Raw genomic sequence first — 12732 nt, 5'->3', positions numbered from 1 at the left:
CTGGGGGTTGGGGAATTTTGTGACACCACTCAGGCCTGCAGGAGTGTAAGGTGAGATTACTGAACCAAAGTTGTTGTGTATTGGCAAGCTGTTCATCTTTCTTTTGAATACTAAGGTTTAGCATGACATGCTAGTTTCTGATGAGTAAGGCAAACTCTGATGAGTTAGGCAAACAGTAACATTTTGTTTCATCCTAATGATGATGAATTGTTCCATCCAAGACAATCTCAGATGAATAAGGTTATTGGTGATTAGTATTGTTGGAGAACACATCTGCTACCCTGAAACAGTAGACACTGTACCCCACAAGATGTATTCACCCTCCCTCTATAGAAATGCTTTTATGACTATTCCTCAGTAAGTTGGCAACCTACACTGCTAGAGAGCTAACTTCCATGTAATTGCTTGTAAACTAAATATATTAAACTCCTTAGAAATCAGATTCCTCTAATTATTCAGTAATTTCTAAGACAGTTGTAACAATAAATCTAACCACAGGTTACTAGTTAGCTATGGGGGAGGTGCTGGGGGAAACAAACATTCTGGGGTAACCTCACATTCCAAAATTCTGGGGTAACCTCACTTTCCAACATTCTGGGGTAACCTCACATTCCAGAATTCTGGGGTAACCTCACATTCCAACATTCTGGGGTAACCTCACTTTCCAACATTCTGGGGTAACCTCACATTCCCAAATTCTGGGGTAACCTCACATTCCAACATTCTGGGGTAACCTCACTTTCCAACATTCTGGGGTAACCTCACATTCCAACATTCTGGGGTAACCTCATTTTCCAACATTCTGGGGTAACCTCAAATTCCAACATTCTGGGGTAACCTCACATTCCAACATTCTGGGGTAACCTCACTTTCCAACATTCTGGGGTAACCTCACATTCCAACATTCTGGGGTAACCTCACTTTCCAACATTCTGGGGTAACCTCACATTCCAACATTCTTAAGCATACTGCTCCAGTGCAAACAGGGCTTATGACACATTGATATAGGTCACATATCTAGGTCCACATTTCCATCTCCCTGCTGTCTGTCCGTGGACTGCGGTTACTAAGAAAGATTTCAACTGGTGATGCCCCAGTGCCTCTGCCATACCACATGATGCATTGTCCATTAGGCTGAGAAAGTGAGAGTGAGAGAGAAAGACACAGGACCAGAGTCATTGTGTGGGCTATATACTGTCCCCCCAAAGACTCAGTGCAATTACTCTTCCCTCCACGTGCTGTGTTATCGGTTCCCTCATACATCAAAGCAATAACTTCTTCAAAAGGGCAACAGCAGACGGGGCTCTCTGCAGGGATGCAGAACGGGCCAGCATCGGGGAGTCTCTGTCAAGACACATTATCACAGAGAATTAACAAGGAAAAGAAAGTCTGCAGAAGATAATTTCTTCACAAGACAACCAACTAAAGTACCGTTTCACTAGGAAGAAGAAATCTCTATACATATTAAATTGTTCACCGCAGTGACAGCGGAATTCTTGGGAGGGATTGACCTTACGTGTATTCGTGATTGCACCGATATAAGTGTGTCACTAACAAATAAATGGCAAATGTCACAACAATAAAATGGCCAAACAGTAATTAATGTCAAGGGCATTGTACAAATATAATAGGAGACAGCACTGTGCTAAAAGCCTTACTTGACACTAAAAGAATAGTAGTACCAATACAAAAGAAAGATAAACGACTTGTGTTCCTTCTCTGTCCTTTGCCCCGTTAATGTCTCCTGACTGGCTGCCTGTCCTGTGTGTCTGTGATATCTTGCTGTTTTGGGTGATTAGTGACGGGAAACACTGACAGATCCTCATTTTGTCAAAACCCAACTCATCAGTATTTAAGCCTTTTTATTTATTTATATGATTTATATATATGATTGATCTTGTTTGACTTTTCTGAGGGTTTCCACTAAACAAAGGTTTCTGTTGGATGTTTTGCCTTTCAACAGCATGCATGGCCCTGAAATCACAACAAATTTGTGATTTGAGATTTTGGAAGATGTGTGTTTTAGGTTTTAGGCTGTGTAGGCTGAACTGCATAACTGTTAGTGATTCCCAACTGAGACTAGTAAATGCATATTATAGTCTGGCTGGATATCCGGTTATGAAATAGCCAAAAGACTGCTTTTGGCACATTTCAGTTTGTTCAGCGTAATGAAATCTGTGAAGATATTGTATTTAAAAAGTCAACTCTTCTATGGACACACAATTGTCTCCCATGATGGCATCAGAAAGGGAACTATGGATCGGACTCTGTCCAAGCTGGCCCAATATTTCCTAAACTTGAGAGAACTTGGGATTATCATGGAGATCCCGCGTTATAACAAAGAATGTTGCCTTGTTACCAGAACAAAACAGGACTGACCTATGGAGATGAGTTGCATCATGTAAATAATCTTTCATGGCTGTCTGATGCAACCCTTATCCAGCTCCTTACATCTGGGTCATCTTCACCCATATTTGCTCTGCTACTCTTAGAGGACTGTCAGCTTTGTTCAGAGAGCAGAACATTGCCTCGTTAGTCATGTGCAGGAAATGTGAAACACACCTGTCAATCAATACTGTCGAGGCAATATTGTTTTGATGAAGCCTGTTGAATGTTCAGGTTTTCATTGTTTACTATTAAGCAATGAATATTTAAGTGTCGGTTCATCTCAGTGAACATGTCAATTATTCTTCTTAAACCATGATTTTGAATGGTTTAAATGAATGTTCCAGAAACAGTATATAATGGCATAAAACAAATCAAATTGTAAAGGAAATGTACAAAGATGTCAAGGCTATGTCATGTCTTTACTGATATACCTTATTTGCGTTATTATACATAGGAAATTCTCAAGGCTGCCAAGTCTCAAAGGGACTATTATTTGCTGGGAACTACCAGCAAACATCTTCCATCTGGCATGTGGATGCTAAGCGATTTTGAATGCGCCTTGGGACCAAGCCCACTCATTTTCATAAGATACCGCTGAGCCAAGTTACCTCACTGAAATGTTATTGGTCCGGTTCAGATTTCACAGGAATATTAATGAACTAATAAGTCTTTAATGTGACTATAAAAATGTTAACTGTATGTTTGCAAGTGATGCGTACCATATTTTGACATGTGAATATCCATTCCCCTCATACAGCTATAGAGTAATTAGTTACAATTCTTGATTTGTTACTCTCTCACCAGCGTGAGTAATGATGGTGATTAGGGGCCTATTTTCTTGATGATACAGACATTAAGGACACCAATGGGAAATACACTCCGGCACAGATGCATGTATTTGTGTGTGTGTCAACATTGTTTTTGTGTGTTTGTGTGTGTGTTTAAGTGTATATGTGTACATAACACCTCTCTGATGATGCGGCTCTCTCTTGTTCTTTTCCCCACTCCCTCTGTATAGCAGGCCTGAGGCCTTTACACTGTCAAAGCTTTATTCTTTCCTGGACCACAGCTTTGGAGTGCTTAAAGTTCAGGAAATACAACACTATCTCCCCAGTTTCCCTCCTTTCTTGGTGAAACCATCCCGGTACCCTTGGAGCTCTGCCCAGAATAGAAACGGTCAGCCCCCACTAGACAAACATACAAAATGCTTCCCTATGATTAGCCTTAGTGCATTTCCAAAGTAAAATGTCTGTTCTTATTAAAATATCTCTAGCATGGTCACTATGGAGGGCTTAAAGGCTTCACACTGAAAAGATCCTCACAATCACACTTTTGAGAATGTTTAATAGTGGCTTTAGGGAATACAATTGTGTATACTTGGTTAGAAAAGAGAGAATACAAATATTTTGCTTTGAGGACAAATGTCCAGTCTTTTTCAGCTAAAAAGGTTGACGCTAATCAGCTATGAGCTCTTGGAGAGAGATCAGATACAAGGCAGAACATCTAGGCATTTTAATCAAGCATAGCTCTTTGATGTGCATTGATGACCAAACATCCAACGCTGCTAAGTATATCACAAGTGGGGTACCACTGACTTTACCATCACAGATTTCTAGGGGGTTAAAGTCATACACAAACGATCCAAAACATTATGACATTATGATGAAGCGAATAACGTTCATCTTCTAACAAGGGAAGGTCAAGGTCTGGGTAGATTAGATGGTAAGCGAGCAATCTGTTCTCGTAGTCAACATGTTGGATCAAAGAGAATTGGGCAGAAGTAAAGACCTGAGCAACTTTGAAAAGGGCCAAATTGCTATGGTCGGTGTTGGGCGCCCAAGGCTCATCAATGCGCGAGGGCGAAGAAGGCTATCCCGTCTGGTCCGAACTGACTTAAGGGCTACTGTGGCACAAATCACAGAAAATGTTAATGACGGTTATGGGAGGAATGTGTCACAACACACAGTGCATCGCACCCTGCTGTGTGTGGGCCTGCGTAGTCACAGACCGATCAGTGTCCATGGTGACCCCTGTCCACCACCGAAAGTGACAACAATAGGCACGCATGCGCCAGGACAGGTCCTTTTTGGTTTGAAATCATGTGGATGGCTGTGTATGTACGTGTGTGCTGTTTACCTGGGGAACACATGGATCCAGGATGCACTATGGTAAGACGACAAGCCGGCGGAGGGAATGTGATGCTCTGGGCAATGTTCTGCTGGGAAACCCTGGGTCTGCCATGCTGCACACACTGTTCAGGAATGGTTTGAGGAACATGATGAATAGTTCAGGGTGTGGCCCTGACCTCTAAATTCCCCAGATCTCAATCCAATTGAGCATCAGTGGGATGTGCTGGACCAACAAGTCCGATCCACAGTAGCTCCACTCTAAGGATCTGCTGCTAATGTCTTGATGCCAGATAACACAAGACACCTTCATGTGGTCTTGTAGAGACAATGTCTTGGCGGGTCAGCGCTGTTATAGACTGACAAATAGACTGACGAGTTTCAGAAGAACGTTTTTTGTTTCTGGCTATTTTGAGCCTGTAATCGAACCCACAAACTCTAATACTGAAAATACTGAACTAGCCTAAAGATGGCCAGTTTTAATACGTCTTTAATCAGCAGTTGTCAGTGGTGCTAACATAAAATAATTGGCCGTTTCCAGCTACAAAAGTCATTTACAACAAATACTGTGCCTCTCAAAAGTATCCATTTGTACATTTTTACATTTTATTTTACATGAACATAACATGAAGTGGACAAGGAACTTCGGTGAGCTGCAATTTTCAACTGTTCCTACTTATGACTGGCCTTGTGACTGAGCCACTAATCCTATCCCTGATTGGGGCTTTTTAATTACCTCACTCATGCTTCATCTTCATGATGGAATTTTGTTAGGAAATGTGAAAAACAATTGTGACCTCTCAGAGACAGATGTATTCCACCTGCTAGAAGGACAACCATATCTGCAGCACTCCATGAATAAGGCCTTTATGGTAGAATGGCTAGACCTAAACCACTCCTGAGTAAAAGGCATATGACATGCCGCCAGAAGGACTCTGAGAACATCAGGGAATATGTTCTCTGGTCTAACAACACAAATATTTAACTATTAGTCCTGAATGCCAAGCACTATGTCTTATAAAAACAAGGTACTACTCATTACCTGGCTAATACCATCCTGGAGTGGGGAGCATCATGCTATGGGGATGCTCAGACTGGAGAAAAGATTAATCTTTCAGCATGACAGAGACCCAAAGCAGACAATACTGGGGAGGGTTTGGGATGAATCTGTGAATGTACTTATGTTGTCGAGCCAAAGCCCGGACATGAACCCCATTGATCAGCAGGGAGATCTGTGGGGAGACCTGAATATAGCAACACTCACCGTCCAAGAACTTGAAAGGATCTATAAGGAAGAATGGGAGAAAATGCCCAAATCCAGGTGTGCAATCTGGTAGAGGAATTTTCAAGAAGACTGGAAGCTGTGATCGAATATGTTTATACAAAGTTCTGAGTAACGGGTCTAAATAGCTGGGTGATATTGAGGGGATTCAAACGAATTGGCACAAAAAAAGAGTTTCTGATTTTTCATTGTGGGATTTTGTGTGTAGATTGATGGGAAACATTACAGTGCTCTAGAAAAAAAAAATGCCAAAAAAATTCCAAAAAATGCGAAAAGGAAGGATATGAGTGAGGAACAGAAGGGTTCAAATTAGGGGTTTTCATTTTGTCCTGAGCTGTATATATGTCAAAAAAGTGAAGGGGTCTGAATACATTCTGAAGGCACAGTACATGTCTCTGATGAAGGGATAGACAAGTAGCTGTATGCACATTTCTCTTGATTCAAGTTCTCTTGGCATTTCAATGTAAACTGAAAAACAATTGTCAGGCTGCTGCATGCATGTATATAATTATAATAAAAAATTAAATAAAAAATACTCCGCTCCATAAAATAAAATAAAAATTATCACTGACAACAATTTGTCGTGGTCACTTACTCCCTTGTTGGCAGCATCACAGTTCATCAGAATGTTTGTAGAATCCAACACACCGGAATATGAACTGTGATCTACGCACCTGTTCTGTTCTGGACAGTCCGGTGTCATCTCAAAACAAAGAGCGTATTGAGAAAATACAGTTAAACTTACTAGGCAGTATAATTGTCTCACTGGAAAGAATCCTCACTTGTTTCTACTGACTTAAGATCAACTGGAGAATTAAATGCTGTTGAGACTAATAATATTTCTAATAACTAATAATATTTCTAACAATACACTTGAAAAAGAAAACATGTTTACTGCCACTGTTTGATTGGGTGAATACGGAACAATTCAAGGGGCGCAGACATGCACGCGCACTGGGACTTGAACACCTATTCAATCATGTCTTCAAGGCCCAACAAGTGTTAAGCTGGCCAGGAGCCCCGACTCAAGGGGCCATGAACGTGGCGCACACCTGATCCCACGTCCACTCTTTACTGCAACAATGTGGAGCCCTGAGGGTGTTGTTCCGAGGCAGCACAATGCAAAAACATCTGGATAGCCAACGCTTCGACAGTGCACAGGGTGCTGCTTCGACTGTAATGGAGCAAGCCCTCGAACGGACAATACTCACAATGGCAGGATTCACGGATGCCGCTCCCTAGATGGCTCACCACTCACCCCAGAGCACCTCTCACACCACTCACAGCACCTCAGACTGAATGACGCTGGTAGCAGCATACAACCTTCCCCAGCTGAGGACCTGCAAGTGAGTGCAACCCTGCCACAACTACACGTCTGGGCTCGGCCAGCAACTCTGGCACATTCTAGTACACGTCAAAAATCCATAACATGCTCCCCATGCACACTCTGGCAGGAATAATACATCTAGAAGTGTTGGCTGTCATAGGTGCACGAGTATCGGAGGCTAGGTTCTCATGCTTGCCCCCACCTGTGGAGCCGACAAAGCCAGACACGGCAGGATGAAAAAAAGAGAAAGGAACCGATGGAACTTAGCAGACTGTCAATTGACCTGCCTGTAGTGCACATGCAAAGGATACTTGAAAAAACCTCCGCTACGCCTCATCTCCTTCGCTTGCAACGCAGGTCAAAGAAGGAATCTGAGGAGCTCATGTCAGACTCTAAGATACTCACAATGCAGAGGCTTGAATGAACACTGGCATCACAGACAACCCAAAACACACAAAGCACAACTCAAAGGGGTCATTGGAGCAAAGGGAAAGCCGCATGAGTAAGGACTTACAACTTGGCCCCAGGACAACGTTGGCAGGTACACTTTTCACTAATATTAGGGCAAAAACCGTTCTGCTCATATTAGGGCAAACCGTTCTGCTCATATTAGGGCAAACCATTATGTTAATATTAGGGCAAAAACCGTTCTGCTCATATTAGGGCAAACCGTTCTGCTCATATTAGGGCAAACCGTTCTGCTCATATTAGGGCAAACCGTTCTGCTCACAAGAAACAGAGACAAAAAAAAAACTCACAGGGTTCTGATACCCTGGTGGGGCAATGTATCTTTCCAAAACAAACCTACTCTAAGGCAGGTTAACTCACTCCTAACGCTGTTTATTCTGAATTCAATAACCAAGGAATGAGTTGAGAACCACTGATTCCAACAGTTTTCCTTACTTTTTAAGGATGATGACCGATAACATTTTGTATTGATTGTTTTGAATGAAAAACAACAAATTGGTGTTAATACATCTAAGAAATTTGTAATGGCAGAATATTTTTATTTTATGAATGTATACGATGCTCTCATACACAGTGACCTCAGGGAAAGATGGGAACTTATGAGACACGGTGAGAAACTGGGGAGGGTCATCCTTTTTTAATTTCAGTCTTGGAGAGGGTTTACAGTTTACAAGCCCAAGGGAGGGTCATTTAACTTTGTAATAGATTACTTTTTAGTGGTCTGTCAGACTTTTGGAATTCATGTATTGACTGGTGAAACATGCCTTATTTTTATATCAGCTTTCTATTGGCTATTCGGTAGTCATTCTTTGTGCTTGGCCTATCCAGATCATGGATATAGCACAATATATAGTGAAAAAAAGGCTTGAAAAAGCTAAAAAAAACAACAGCCTTTATGGCGTTGCAGAATTACGGAAGGACTGTAATTTTGAACTAAGTTCTATACTTCAGAATTTTGTTTCTTTGCAGTTTCTGTTCTTGAAATATTCAATGGGGAAAAGCTGAGTGGAACGAATCATGTGTTGGAGGAGTTGTTGCTACCGAATGTAGAGAACAGTCCATGTGGATGGTTACAGTATCAGTATGAATGTAGAGAACAGTCCATGTGGATGGTTACAGTATCAGTATGAATGTAGAGAGCAGTCCATGTGGATGGTTAGACTATCAGTATGAATGTAGAGAACAGTCCATGTGGATGGTTACAGTATCAGTATGAATGTAGAGAACAGTCCATGTGGATGGTTACAGTATCAGTATGAATGTAGAGAACAGTCCATGTGGATGGTTAGACTATCAGTATGAATGTAGAGAACAGTCCATGTGGATGGTTAGACTATCAGTATGAATGTAGAGAACAGTCCATGTGGATGGTTTGACTATCAGTATGAATGTAGAGAACAGTCCATGTGGATGGTTAGACTATCAGTATGAATGTAGAGAACAGTCCATGTGGATGATTTGACTATCAGTATGAATGTAGCGAACAGTCCATGTGGATGGTTTGACTATCAGTATGAATGTAGAGAACAGTCCATGTGGATGGTTAGACTATCAGTCTGCCTACGAGATGTTTTGCTCCATTTTCCAAAGTCATGTAGAAAGGGAATGGTTTCAGGATTACAATCTGAATGCCGATATGGCATTCCTGTTGTACAGATTGTTCTCAATAACAACACTGTGTCAATGAAAAACATATTGCTTCGCATAGTGGAAAAGAATGACAAAGAACAGAACAAAGGAACAGGAGAGTCACAACTCCGTGCAGGAACTTATACATTGGGTCATTGACTTTATTGTAAATTAATACTATAGGAAGGTTGCCGCAGCCTTGCTCTGCACAGACAAATCACGCTCAGAACAGGTTCAGTGAGCTAGGCCTAAATCTTACCCGGGCTAAAAGGGAGTTCATTCTTAGCCCGAAACCGATCAGGACCAGTTGGGTCCTAGATTTTAAATGTGTAGTCAGGCTGGGCTTGCGACAGTGATAAAAAAATAAATAAACACAACAATGAATAATAATAGAAACTAGTGCTCTCTCTGTTAGCTGCAATGAGGACATGCAGTTAGTGCAGCATTGTGTGTATTAGGCTGTGTGTGTCAGTTGGTGGTGTTGTTACAATATTCATATTTTCATAGACATTTGGAAAAGTAAAAACAACCCTATAAAATGGGCTTGAATATTCAGGCAGAATACGTTTCTAGGCAATATACTGTATGTTTGCGTGCATATTGTTGAGCAGGAGAGTTTGTCTTTGAGACCAATCTAGTTTTTAATCTGAATTTTGAGTGGGGAGGGTCATGTTTTTTTCCCCTAAACACAGGGAGGGTGATATGACAATATATTTTGCTTGGGGGAGGGTCAACCATTTTCATATTTATGGGGAGCTTTATCCAACAGATTCCCCATTTCATAAATAACGATCAGTCCCTAATGACAGTTAGTGTATACTTATTAAGTTTGACCTTATACCATGATTTATCCACAGAGGGTATAATGACAATGAATGTCAGTGGATGTTATTCAAGTAGGAGTTTGTGCATGTACAGAGTTGTCTTGCTTTTTTAACCAATTTCATGGCACTGTAGAAGGGGACTCATTTACTGTATACTGATACAGCAAAGCACCACCTAAGATAGCATTTACAATAGGTAATAAAGATGTAATTTAAATAGAGTATCTTTAATGTAAATTTTGTCTGATAGTTCATCAGCTTTGCCTCAAAGGACCGTTTGGCGTTCGACTTGTCACATTGGACATGCATACCAGTTTACAAGCCTGCTAACAGCAAGCAGACCAGCAATATTCACTCTCATATTAAAACTGAAGCTAGAGGTGGAATGTGAAGGTAACCCTGAGTAGATCAAGATAGTAGAACAAGGCACCATCAAAATTAACGGTGCCCCAGGTGAGAAATGCATGTAAAATATCTTAATGCAAAAAATAAAGCCTTGAAGTTGAGTGAAGTCTGCAACCTGGATGCCTGTCAAGACTCCCCTACTTTTATCTCATGCCAGTCAATTAATCCGATGTCCAGCAACATGGCTAATTGCGTCTGGCGCCTTTGTGCAACCTGCCAAAGGCTGTGGGAATAATTGAAGAACGGTGCTTGGTGGCCTGCTTTGGTCTACATGCATACACGCATACAAGAAAAAGGCATGCACACATTGGTACATACACACATTGGTACATACACACAAACATCAACTCACAACCAGAGGTCCACAGAGAGCTACACACAACCTCAAATACATGTGCCACATGCACACACAGAAACAGTTACACATACAGGAATGAACAAACATTTAAAAAAACATTAACACACACACACACACACACACACACACTGCAGGAGCCTCTGTCTGATGAAAAGCAGTAGGGATTGATGTTAGGTTTACGCATAAAGGTTAGGATGTTGAGGTTAGGTTTGGGTAAGTGTAAGAGGTTCAGGGACATCATTTGTATCTACAGTGGCTAGCTAATAGAAACCCACGGATAGGAATGTAGTATTGCATTTATTAATTTGGTATTTTTCCCATTCCTCAAAGACTGTTGCCGTTAAAAAATATGTTCTTCGGGGGAATTACATCCTTCAGGAAAAATTCAAGAGGATTTATCACAGAATGTCTGCTGCAGATAGACATTGAATGTTTCCAACCAGTAAATCCTCCCTTGGGATTAATGGATTTTTTCAATATTTTTGTATTTATTTTACTGTTGTGTTGGAGGATACAATTCTCATCGTTAGTCAAAAAGAAAAATGTACCTTAGTAGCTTTATAAATGTGTTTGAGATAGAGAGCAGGACACATGGAGAGAAAGAAAAAATGAAAGAAAAGGAGGGGTAAAAGGAAAATATGTAGGGATTGATGACTAAACCCCTCAACAACAAAAACAATCCTGAATTCGGTTCTCAGCCCATGTTAAGGAAGCACAGCTAATAAAAATATGGTAACAATCTAGAATTCTGCATTGCTTTGTAAGAACGTCTAATAGTAAAGAACAGACATGGATTGTAATCTCTCTCAGTATTCATAATAAAATAATAATACCCAGTCTTGGTCACCTTGAGATTACTTTTCTTAATCTCTTGGGTGTCTAGCAAAAACAATCTGTGCAATGGGCAGCCATTTTGAGAGTCAATGCAGTTTTGATGGTAGTATTATTTCATCTGTATTGCTAGTCTTCATTTGCATTTGAGATTTGTGGGGATGAACCCATCTCTTGATGAATATGCATGTAGGGCATCGATGAAATTTCACCCCCCAAACTCTTCAAACCTGGCAACATGATGAAAGCTACTGACAAGCCAAGAGAAGGTGATTCTAATTTCATCCTGCACATCTGAAAGCTCAGAAGCCCAAGCTCAGTAATGATTCAGCAGCAGCAGTGTGGATGCGAGGCTTAGCTCTGGGACAGTGCACAGCAACACACATTCAAACGCAAGGTGCCAACCATCTAACGGTTCTCTCAAATAGACCCCCTCCACCACCCTTTTTTATAGACAACATACAAAAGGACGATGTCCGCTTCATAGAGCACAACCCCTCTTGCAGAATTGGTAATTATAGGGAGAGTAAGATGAGAGTGTTGCTACTTGTTGCCTCACTACATCCTATACTCTACTACCTGAATGTCCTTAGATTGTTCAGAAAGAAGCCAGGTGAGTTATGTGAATTAAACAAATGATTGATGGACAGGAAATCACAGGTTCTTAAACCAAACAATGACAGCAAACTCTAAATTCCAAAAAGCCTTCCCATTGATTTGATCTTTTAGTTATCCTTGTACTCTTGGGAATCCTTGCTTCAATTTGCCTTTTGTGCTTCTCTGACAGTGAAAATTCTCCTTGTTGTCAATTTGTATTAGGGACAAGTAGATGCCCTAAGTATATTAGTGTCAAAAAGTGCAGTAGCTACGGGGGACATGCGGGAGCTGTCTTAAGGGGGTTAAAATCTGACATTTAGATTTTATAGAGAAAGTTAAAGCCTTCTGCTTCTCTGACTGACAGTAATATTGGCAGTGTTTTGATGATGCAATACCAGTGCTAACTCCTGCCACACTCGGTTCTCTTGGGCCTAAGTGTTTTTATAAATCTAACAAGTTTACTATTTAGATGAAAACTAATACACATTTTATATTAA

This window comes from Esox lucius, chromosome 7 (genome assembly GCF_011004845.1).
Source record: "Esox lucius isolate fEsoLuc1 chromosome 7, fEsoLuc1.pri, whole genome shotgun sequence".
Lineage (NCBI taxonomy): Eukaryota > Metazoa > Chordata > Actinopteri > Esociformes > Esocidae > Esox > Esox lucius.
Note: the sequence above shows the minus strand (reverse complement) of the source record.